Source organism: Ambystoma mexicanum, chromosome 3q (assembly GCF_040938575.1).
Source record: "Ambystoma mexicanum isolate Mex_15411 chromosome 3q, UKY_AmexF1_1, whole genome shotgun sequence".
NCBI lineage: Eukaryota > Metazoa > Chordata > Amphibia > Caudata > Ambystomatidae > Ambystoma > Ambystoma mexicanum.
Genome location: NC_090926.1, coordinates 1,106,059,126 through 1,106,071,439, shown reverse-complemented (window position 1 = coordinate 1,106,071,439; position 12,314 = coordinate 1,106,059,126). Strand labels below are relative to the sequence as shown.

The window sequence follows — 12,314 nt, the reverse complement described above, 5'->3', positions numbered from 1 at the left end:
GGACAAATAGTCCTGACATGCACCAATCCTTAGCAACTGCTTTGGATTGGCCAAATGCGTAAATTCGATGCACTGTGTGTTATATTCTTGGCATTCGCACTTCAAAAAATTAAAGGATTGCTGTAAGATTTTTCCATTATGGACACTATTCTAGAGTTCCAGCATTTATCTTACTCTGTCTCAAAAAATTGATGATTTCTACAAACTTGATTTCTTGGCTGGCATATTTTCAGTTCACCTGGCATCTCTGACTTCCTATCTCTGGTAATCACTGTTTCACGGCCACCCACTTGGTAAAGATACTAACTAGGAGGTCATTGACTTAGTGATAATGTATTCATTTTCTCTAATGATGATTTCCATGATGCCCTCACACTGCAATGCCCTCTTCTAGGTTGGAAAATCCTTGCTAACTTGCTTGACTTTTCAAGTAATCCTTCACCTGTTGAAGCCAGATATTTTCCGAAACATGTGTCACGCAGTCTCATGGTCATGACACTTGACACAATATCCACCTTGAGCACCAGACTTTTTGTGATTTTCATGTCTTACCTATTCATTTCCTTTGACATAGTTTCAGATCCTCTTATTAATCACTCACTGCAAGTGTTGTATGGTGCAGGTTTTGTGGAGTTTTCTAAATAAAATGCATTACATTTGAATTCATCACTTTTCTTCTTGTTTGATCATGTTTATGTATTCCTGGTGCACTGGTGTCGATTGGTCACTAAACAGAGCACAACAGGATTCTATTCTACAGTACGGACCATTGTTTTTCTCAATCGCTCCGATTCCATAATGGCAACAGTGCCGAGCAACAAGGGTACTTAACTGTGCAATCAATTCAAGAAAGTAGTTTCAACTCAGTGTCCACTTACTGCAGAGACACTGCCAATAGGGCTATTTCGGATGCTCTTACAGCAGGCTTCATTCTGATAAGACTATATATTCTACTGCTAGTATTCTTGCAGAGGAAGGTGCTGTTCAGTAACATGTGAGTGCAGTGCAGCTCAATAAAAGGATGATCTACAATCCAGGGACACTACCCAACCAAGAGGACTTCCTGTAACATTCCACTACAGAGACAATCCCTTAAGAGAAACTTTTTCACTGCAGAGATTCTCACTGAGGAAAATGATTCTCAGTGACATGTCACTGCAAGGAGGCTAGCTTAGGAGGATTCTCTTCACAGTTGAGATGGCACCTGAGGAAGACACTTTTCAGCAATTGGTGGCTACATGGGAGCTCACTTAAGAGTAACATCTTAAATGCTGGGGTCCTCCTAAGGAATTGAATTAGCAGTATATGTTTCTCTGCTGCTATACTCCCTGAAAAACAAAATATTAAGGGACATGTTACATTTGCAAGGCAGCTCTATGAAGACAGGACAAGATTCACGTGTCTTTACTGCATAGTCTCGCGGTAATACATCAGTATTGACAAGGTGAATGAAATGAGTGTGATGATTTTCATTGATGAGACCTTTTAATCATCTTTATGTCAATATATGTTGAAATTCGTTCATATTTAATTAAGATCAAAATTCAAAATAATTGACGACCCAGGTGGGACTTGAACCCACAATCCCCAGCTTCGGAGGCTGATGTAAGATTTTTCCATTATGGACACTATTCTAGAGTTCCAGCATTTATCTTACTCTGTCTCAAAAAATTGATGATTTCTACAAACTTGATTTCTTGGCTGGCATATTTTCAGTTCACCTGGCATCTCTGACTTCTATCTGTGGTAATCACTGTTTCACGGCCACCCACTTGGTAAAGATACTAACTAGGAGGTCATTGACTTAGTGATAATGTATTCATTTTCTCTAATGATGATTTCCATGATGCCCTCACACTGCAATGCCCTCTTCTAGGTTGGAAAATCCTTGCTAACTTGCTTGACTTTTCAAGTAATCCTTCACCTGTTGAAGCCAGATATTTTCCGAAACATGTGTCACGCAGTCTCATGGTCATGACACTTGACACAATATCCATCTTGAGCACCAGACTTTTTGTGATTTTCATGTCTTACCTATTCATTTCCTTTGACATAGTTTCAGATCCTCTTATTAATCACTCACTGCAAGTTTTGTATGGTGCAGGTTTTGTGGAGGTTTCTAAATAAAATGCATTACATTTGAATTCATCACTTTTCTTCCTGTTTTATCATGTTTATGTATTCCTGGTACACTGGTGTCGATTGGTCACTAAAAAGAGCACAACAGGATTCTATTCTACAGTACGGACGGTTGTCTTTCTCAATCGCTCCGATTCCATAATGGCAACAGTGCCGAGCAACAAGGGTACTTAACTGTGCAATCAATTCAAGAAAGTAGTTTCAACTCAGTGTCCACTTACTGCAGAGACACTGGCAATAGGGCTATTTCGGATGCTCTTACAGCAGGCTTCATTCTGATAAGACTATATATTCTACTGCTAGTATTCTTGCAGAGGAAGGTGCTGTTCAGTAACATGTGAGTGCAGACCAGCTCTATAAAAGGATGATCTACAATCTAGGGACACTACCCAACCAAGAGGACTTCCTGTAACATTCCACTACAGAGACAATCCCTTAAGAGAAACTTTTTCACTGCAGAGATTCTCACTGAGGAAAATGATTCTCAGTGACATGTCACTGCAAGGAGGCTAGCTTAGGAGGATTCTCTTCACAGTTTGGATGGCACCTGAGGAAGACACTTTTCAGCAATTGGTGGCTACATGGGAGCTCACGTAAGAGTAACATCTTAAATGCTGGGGCCCTCATAAGGAATTGAATTAGCAGTATATGTTTCTCTGCTGCTATACTCCCTGAGAAACAAAATATTAAGTGACATGTCACAGTTGCAAGGCAGCTCTATGAAGACAGGACAAGATTCACATGTCTTTACTGCATAGTCTCGCGGTAATACATCAGTATTGACAAGGTGAATGAAATGAGTGTGATGATTTTCATTGATGAGACCTTTTAATCATCTTTATGGTAATATATGTTGAAATTCGTTCATATTTAATTAAGATGAAAATTTAAAATTATTGACAACCCAGGTGGGACATGAACCCACAATCCTTCGCAGGCTGATGCCTTATCCATTAGGCCACAGGGCAACTTGATAGATAAACACTGATCTGACCATAATAGACCAACTGAATACCAATTCACACACAGAATAAACACCCCATGGCAAAAACAACAAAAACATGAAAAAACACAGTCAACATGTAACGCAAGTCTGTGAGTTTGGAAAACACACCTTGCATATGATGGTCCAGTGAGCGAAGGTAAAGAAAGGAACAACTCCTGCAACACAAACCCTTCCGCAATTCATATTGATCACTTTTGATTGAAGAGAGTATACAGTGCGGTGGTTGCTACTCCTTGCCAGCCTTATTTATAGTATTTCGATTTATATGCACTGAAATAGCTTTTGGTTTGGCTTCTGATGTTTTGTATTCTAAAAAATGTGTATATACTTGTACTTTCTACAAATGGAAATGAAGATGAACTCAAAATAGGGACAAATAGTCCTGACATGCACCAATCCTTAGCAACTGCTTTGGATTGGCCAAATGCGTAAATTCGATGCACTGTGTGTTATATTCTTGGCATTCGCACTTCAAAAAATTAAAGGATTGCTGTAAGATTTTTCCATTATGGACACTATTCTAGAGTTCCAGCATTTATCTTACTCTGTCTCAAAAAATTGATGATTTCTACAAACTTGATTTCTTGGCTGGCATATTTTCAGTTCACCTGGCATCTCTGACTTCCTATCTGTGGTGATCACTGTCTCACAGCCACCCACTTGGTAAAGATACTAACTAGGGGGTCATTGACTTAGTGATCATGTATTCATTGTCTCTAATGATGATTTCCATGATGCCCTCACACTGCAATGCCCTCTTCTAGGTTGGAACATCCTTGCTAACTTGCTTGACTTTTCAAGTAATCCTTCACCTGTTGAAGCCAGATATTTTCCGAAACATGTGTCACGCAGTCTCATGGTCATGACACTTGGCACAATATCCACCTTGAGCACCAGACTTTTTGTGATTTTCATGTCTTACCTATTCATTTCCTTTGACATAGTTTCAGATCCTCTTATTAATCACTCACTGCAAGTGTTGTATGGTGCAGGTTTTGTGGAGTTTTCTAAATAAAATGCATTACATTTGAATTCATCACTTTTCTTCTTGTTTGATCATGTTTATGTATTCCTGGTGCACTGGTGTCGATTGGTCACTAAACAGAGCACAACAGGATTCTATTCTACAGTACGGACCATTGTTTTTCTCAATCGCTCCGATTCCATAATGGCAACAGTGCCGAGCAACAAGGGTACTTAACTGTGCAATCAATTCAAGAAAGTAGTTTCAACTCAGTGTCCACTTACTGCAGAGACACTGCCAATAGGGCTATTTCGGATGCTCTTACAGCAGGCTTCATTCTGATAAGACTATATATTCTACTGCTAGTATTCTTGCAGAGGAAGGTGCTGTTCAGTAACATGTGAGTGCAGTGCAGCTCAATAAAAGGATGATCTACAATCCAGGGACACTACCCAACCAAGAGGACTTCCTGTAACATTCCACTACAGAGACAATCCCTTAAGAGAAACTTTTTCACTGCAGAGATTCTCACTGAGGAAAATGATTCTCAGTGACATGTCACTGCAAGGAGGCTAGCTTAGGAGGATTCTCTTCACAGTTGAGATGGCACCTGAGGAAGACACTTTTCAGCAATTGGTGGCTACATGGGAGCTCACTTAAGAGTAACATCTTAAATGCTGGGGCCCTCATAAGGAATTGAATTAGCAGTATATGTTTCTCTGCTGCTATACTCCCTGAAAAACAAAATATTAAGGGACATGTTACAGTTGCAAGGCAGCTCTATGAAGACAGGACAAGATTCACGTGTCTTTACTGCATAGTCTCGCGGTAATACATCAGTATTGACAAGGTGAATGAAATGAGTGTGATGATTTTCATTGATGAGACCTTTTAATCATCTTTATGTCAATATATGTTGAAATTCGTTCATATTTAATTAAGATCAAAATTCAAAATAATTGACGACCCAGGTGGGACTTGAACCCACAATCCCCAGCTTCGGAGGCTGATGCCTTATCCATTAGGCCACAGGGCCACTTGGTAGATAAACACTGATCTGACCATAATAGACCAACTTAACACCAATTCACACACAGAATAAACACCCCATGGCAAAAACAACAAAAACATGAAAAAAACACAGTCAACATGTAACGCAAGTCTGTGAGTTTGGAAAACACACCTTGCATATGATGGTCCAGTGAGCGAAGGTAAAGAAAGGAACAACTCCTGCAACACAAACCCTTCCGCAATTCATATTGATCACTTTTGATTGAAGAGAGTATACAGTGCGGTGGTTGCTACTCCTTGCCATCCTTATTTATAGTATTTCGATTTATATGCACTGAAATAGCTTTTGGTTTGGCTTCTGATGTTTTGTATTCTAAAAAATGTGTATATACTTGTACTTTCTACAAATGGAAATGAAGATAAACTCAAAATAGGGACAAATAGTCCTGACATGCACCAATCCTTAGCAACTGCTTTGGATTGGCCAAATGCGTAAATTCGATGCACTGTGTGTTATATTCTTGGCATTCGCACTTCAAAAAATTAAAGGATTGCTGTAAGATTTTTCCATTATGGACACTATTCTAGAGTTCCAGCATTTATCTTACTCTGTCTCAAAAAATTGATGATTTCTACAAACTTGATTTCTTGGCTGGCATATTTGCAGTTCACCTGGCATCTCTGACTTCCTATCTGTGGTGATCACTGTCTCACAGCCACCCACTTGGTAAAGATACTAACTAGGGGGTCATTGACTTAGTGATCATGTATTCATTGTCTCTAATGATGACTTCCATGATGGCCTCACACTGCAATGCCCTCTTCTAGGTTGGAACATCCTTGCTAACTTGCTTGACTTTTCAAGTAATCCTTCACCTGTTGAAGCCAGATATTTTCCGAAACATGTGTCACGCAGTCTCATGGTCATGACACTTGGCACAATATCCACCTTGAGCACCAGACTTTTTGTGATTTTCATGTCTTACCTATTCATTTCCTTTGACATAGTTTCAGATCCTCTTATTAATCACTCACTGCAAGTGTTGTATGGTGCAGGTTTTGTGGAGTTTTCTAAATAAAATGCATTACATTTGAATTCATCACTTTTCTTCTTGTTTGATCATGTTTATGTATTCCTGGTGCACTGGTGTCGATTGGTCACTAAACAGAGCACAACAGGATTCTATTCTACAGTACGACAGTTGTCTTTCTCAACCGCTCCAATTCCATAATGGCAACAGTGCCGAGCAACAAGGGTACTTAACTGTGCAATCAATTCAAGAAAGTAGTTTCAACTCAGTGTCCACTTACTGCAGAGACACTGGCAATAGGGCTATTTCGGATGCTCTTACAGCAGGCTTCATTCTGATAAGACTATATATTCTACTGCTAGTATTCTTGCAGAGGAAGGTGCTGTTCAGTAACATGTGAGTGCAGTGCAGCTCAATAAAAGGATGATCTACAATCCAGGGACACTACCCAACCAAGAGGACTTCCTGCAACATTCCACTACAGAGACAATCCCTTAAGAGAAACTTTTTCACTGCAGAGATTCTCACTGAGGAAAATGATTCTCAGTGACATGTCACTGCAAGGAGGCTAGCTTAGGAGGATTCTCTTCACAGTTGAGATGGCACCCGAGGAAGACACTTTTCAGCAATTGGTGGCTACATGGGAGCTCACTTAAGAGTAACATCTTAAATGCTGGGGCCCTCATAAGGAATTGAATTAGCAGTATATGTTTCTCAGCTGCTATACTCCCTGAAAAACAAAATATTAAGGGACATGTTACAGTTGCAAGGCAGCTCTATGAAGACAGGACAAAATTCACGTGTCTTTACTGCATAGTCTCACGGTAATACATCAGTATTGACAAGGTGAATGAAATGAGTGTGATGATTTTCATTGATGAGACCTTTTAATCATCTTTATGTTAATATATGTTGAAATTCGTTCATATTTAATTAAGATGAAAACTTAAAATAATTGACGACCCAGGTGGGACTTGAACATGGGAGCTCACTTAAGAGTAACATCTTAAATGCTGGGGCCCTCATAAGGAATGAATTAGCAGTATATGTTTCTCTGCTGCTATACTCCCTGAAAAACAAAATATTAAGGGACATGTTACAGTTGCAAGGCAGCTCTATGAAGACAGGACAAGATTCACGTGTCTTTACTGCATAGTCTGGCGGTAATACATCAGTATTGACAAGGTGAATGAAATGAGTGTGATGATTTTCATTGATGAGACCTTTTAATCATCTTTATGTTAATATATGTTGAAATTCGTTCATATTTAATTAAGATCAAAATTCACTTGAACCCACAATCCCCAGCTTCGGAGGCTGATGCCTTATCCATTAGGCCTCAGGGCCACTTGATAGAAAAACACTGATCTGACCATAATAGACCAACTGAACACCAATTCACACACAGAATAAACACCCCATGGCAAAAACAACAAAAACATGAAAAAAAACACAGTCAACATGTAAAGCAAGTCTGTGAGTTTGGAAAACACACCTTGCATATGATGGTCCAGTGAGCGAAGGTAAAGAAAGGAACATCTCCTGCAACACAAACCCTTCCGCAATTCATATTGATCACTTTTGATTGAAGAGAGTATACAGTGCGCTGGATGCTACTCCTCGCCATCCGTATTTATATTATTTCGATTTATATGCACTGAAATAGCTTTTAGTTTGGCTTCTGATGTTTTGTATTCTAAAAAATGTGTATACACTGGTACTTTCTACAAATGGAAATGAAGATGAACTCAAAATAGGGACAAATAGTCCTGACATGCACCAATCCTTAGCAACTGCTTTGGATTGGCCAAATGCGTAAATTCGATGCACTGTGTGTTATATTCTTGGCATTCGCACTTCAAAAAATTAAAGGATTGCTGTAAGATTTTTCCATTATGGACACTATTCTAGAGTTCCAGCATTTATCTTACTCTGTCTCAAAAAATTGATGATTTCTACAAACGTGATTTCTTGGCTGGCATATTTTCAGTTCACCTGGCATCTCTGACTTCCTATCTGTGGTAATCACTGTTTCACGGCCACCCACTTGGTAAAGATACTAACTAGGAGGTCATTGACTTAGTGATAATGTATTCATTGTCTCTAATGATGACTTCCATGATGCCGTCACAGTGCAATGCCCTCTTCTAGGTTGGAAAATCCTTGCTAACTTGCTTGACTTTTCAAGTAATCCTTCACCTGTTGAAGCCAGATATTTTCCGAAACATGTGTCACGCAGTCTCATGGTCATGACACTTGACACAATATCCATCTTGAGCACCAGACTTTTTGTGATTTTCATGTCTTACCTATTCATTTCCTTTGACATAGTTTCAGATCCTCTTATTAATCACTCACTGCAAGTTTTGTATGGTGCAGGTTTTGTGGAGGTTTCTAAATAAAATGCATTACATTTGAATTCATCACTTTTCTTCCTGTTTTATCATGTTTATGTATTCCTGGTACACTGGTGTCGATTGGTCACTAAAAAGAGCACAACAGGATTCTATTTTACAGTACGGACCGTTGTCTTTCTCAATCGCTCCGATTCCATAATGGCAAACGTGCCGAGCAACAAGGGTACTTAACTGTGCAATCAATTCAAGAAAGTAGTTTCAACTCAGTGTCCACTTACTGCAGAGACACTGGCAATAGGGCTTTTTCGGATGCTCTTACAGCAGGCTTCATTCTCATAAAACTATATTTTCTACTGCTAATATTCTTGCAGAGGAAGGTGCTGTTCAGTAACATGTGAGTGCAGTGCAGCTCTATAAAAGGATGATCTACAATCCAGGGACACTACCCAACCAAGAGGACTTCCTGTAACATTCCACTACAGAGACAATCCCTTAAGAGAAACTTTTTCACTGCAGAGATTCTCACTGAGGAAAATGATTCTCAGTGACATGTCACTGCAAGGAGGCTAGCTTAGGAGGATTCTCTTCACAGTTGAGATGGCACCTGAGGAAGACACTTTTCAGCAATTGGTGGTTACATGGGAGCTCACTTAAGAGTAACATCTTAAATGCTGGGGCCCTCATAAGGAATTGAATTAGCAGTATATGTTTCTCTGCTGCTATACTCCCTGAGAAACAAAATATGAAGTGACATGTCACAGTTGCAAGGCAGCTCTATGAAGACAGGACAAGATTCACGTGTCTTTACTGCATAGTCTCGCAGTAATACATCAGTATTGACAAGGTGATTGAAATGAGTGTGATGATTTTCATTGATGAGACCTTTTAATCATCTTTATGTTAATATATGTTGAAATTCGTTCATATTTAATTAAGATCAAAATTTAAAATAATTGACGACCCAGGTGGGACTTGAACCCACAATCCCCAGCTTCGTGGGACTTGAACCCACAATTCCCACCTTCGGAGGCTGATGCCTTATCCATTAGGCCACAGGGCCACTTGATAGGAAAGCACTGATCTGACCATAATAGACCAACTGAACACCAATTCACACACAGAATAAACACCCCATGGCAAAAACAACAAAAACATGAAAAAAACAGTCAACAGGTAAAGCAAGTCTGTGAGTTTGGAAAACACACCTTGCATATGATGGTCCAGTGAGCGAAGGTAAAGAAAGGAACAACTCCTGCAACACAAACTCTTCCGCAATTCATATTGATCACTTTTGATTGAAGAGAGTATACAGTGCTCTGGATGCTACTCCTAGCCATCCGTATTTATATTATTTCGATTTATATGCACTGAAATAGCTTTTAGTTTGGCTTCTGATGTTTTGTATTCTAAAAAATGTGTATATACTGGTACTTTCTACAGATGGAAATGAAGATGAACTCAAAATAGGGACAAATAGTCCTGACATGCACCAATCCTTAGCAACTGCTTTGGATTGGCCAAATGCGTAAATTCGATGCACTGTGTGTTATATTCTTGGCATTCGCACTTCAAAAAATTAAAGGATTGCTGTAAGATTTTTCCATTATGGACACTATTCTAGAGTTCCAGCATTTATCTTACTCTGTCTCAAAAAATTGATGATTTCTACAAACTTGATTTCTTGCCTGGCATATTTTCAGTTCACCTGGCATCTCTGACTTCCTATCTGTGGTAATCTCTGTCTCACGGCCACCCACTTGGTAAAGATACTAACTAGGAGGTCATTGACTTAGTGATAATGTATTCATTGTCTTTGATGATGACTTCCATGATGCCCTCACACTGCAATGCCCTCTTCTAGGTTGGAACATCCTTGCTAACTTGCTTGACTTTTCAAGTAATCCTTCACCTGTTGAAGCCAGATATTTTCCGAAACATGTGTCACGCAGTCTCATGGTCATGACACTTGACACAATATCCATCTTGAGCACCAGACTTTTTGTGATTTTCATGTCTTACCTATTCATTTCCTTTGACATAGTTTCAGATCCTCTTATTAATCACTCACTGCAAGTTTTGTATGGTGCAGGTTTTGTGGAGTTTTCTGAATAAAATGCATTACATTTGAATTCATCACTTTTCTTCCTGTTTTATCATGTTTATGTATTCCTGGTGCACTGGTGTCGATTGGTCACTAAACAGAGCACAACAGGATTCTATTCTACAGTACGGACCGTTGTTTTTCTCAATCGCTCCGATTCCATAATGGCAACAGTGCCGAGCAACAAGGGTACTTAACTGTGCAATCAATTCAAGAAAGTAGTTTCAACTCAGTGTCCACTTACTGCAGAGACACTGACAATAGGGCTATTTCGGATGCTCTTACAGCAGGCTTCATTCTCATAAGACTATATTTTCTACTGCTAATATTCTTGCAGAGGAAGGTGCTGTTCAGTAACATGTGAGTGCAGTGCATCTCTATAAAAGGATGATCTACAATCCAGGGACACTACCCAACCAAGAGGACTTCCTGTAACATTCCACTACAGAGACAATCCCTTAAGAGAAACGTTTTCACTGCAGAGATTCTCACTGAGGAAAATGATTCGAAGTGACATGTCACTGCAAGGAGGCTAGCTTAGGAGGATTCTCTTCACAGTTGAGATGGCACCCGAGGAAGACACTTTTCAGCAATTGGTGGTTACATGGGAGCTCACTTAAGAGTAACATCTTAAATGCTGGGGCCCTCATAAGGAATTGAATTAGCAGTATATGTTTCTCTGCTGCTATACTCCCTGAGAAACAAAATATTAAGTGACATGTCACAGTTGCAAGGCAGCTCTATGAAGACAGGATTCACGTGTCTTTACTGCATAGTCTCGCAGTAATACATCAGTATTGACAAGGTGAATGAAATGAGTGTGATGATTTTCGTTGATGAGACCTTTTAATCATCTTTATGTTAATATATGTTGAAATTCTTTCATATTTAATTAAGATGAAAATTTTAAATAATTGACGACCCAGGTGGGACTTGAACATGGGAGCTCACTTAAGAGTAACATCTTAAATGCTGGGGCCCTCATAAGGAATGAATTATCAGTATATGTTTCTCTGCTGCTATACTCCCTGAGAAACAAAATATTAAGTGACATGTCACAGTTGCAAGGCAGCTCTATGGAGACAGGACAAGATTCACGTGTCTTTACTGTATAGTCTTGCGGTAATACATCAGTATTGACAAGGTGAATGAAATGAGTGTGATGATTTTCATTGATGAGACCTTTTAATCATCTTTATGTTAATATATGTTGAAATTCGTTCATATTTAATTAAGATCAAAATTTAAAATAATTGACGACCCAGGTGGGACTTGAACCCACAATCCCCAGCTTCGGAGGCTGATGCCTTATCCATTAGGCCTCAGGGCCACTTGATAGAAAAGCACTGATCTGACCATAATAGACCAACTGAACACCAATTCACACACAGAATAAACACCCCACGGCAAAAACAACAAAAACATGAAAAAAACACAGTCAACATGTAAAGCAAGTCTGTGAGTTTGGAAAACACACCTTGCATATGATGGTCCAGTGAGCGAAGGTAAAGAAAGGAACATCTCCTGCAACACAAACCCTTCCGCAATTCATATTGATCTCAATTGATTGAAGAGAGTATACAGTGCGCTGGATGCTACTCCTCGCCATCTGTATTTATATTATTTCGATTTATATGCACTGAAATAGCTTTTAGTTTGGCTTCTGATGTTTTGTATTCTAAAAAATGTGTATACACTGGTACTT

At 39.3% G+C, this 12,314-nt stretch overlaps 3 non-coding genes across 3 annotated transcripts; all 3 read right to left on the bottom strand.

Annotated features, from left to right (window-relative positions):
- Positions 1-5,072: 5,072 nt before the first annotated feature.
- On the bottom strand, positions 5,073-5,145 carry TRNAR-CCG (transfer RNA arginine (anticodon CCG)). Its single transcript has one exon. It is a non-coding gene; the product is annotated as a tRNA-Arg (tRNA).
- A 4,320-nt stretch (positions 5,146-9,465) lies between these two features.
- On the bottom strand, positions 9,466-9,568 carry TRNAR-CCG (transfer RNA arginine (anticodon CCG)). The gene is made up of 2 exons: positions 9,532-9,568; positions 9,466-9,501 (listed from the first exon to the last, which is right to left on the bottom strand). It is a non-coding gene; the product is annotated as a tRNA-Arg (tRNA).
- A 2,298-nt stretch (positions 9,569-11,866) lies between these two features.
- On the bottom strand, positions 11,867-11,939 carry TRNAR-CCG (transfer RNA arginine (anticodon CCG)). The gene has a single exon. It is a non-coding gene; the product is annotated as a tRNA-Arg (tRNA).
- Positions 11,940-12,314: the final 375 nt, after the last annotated feature.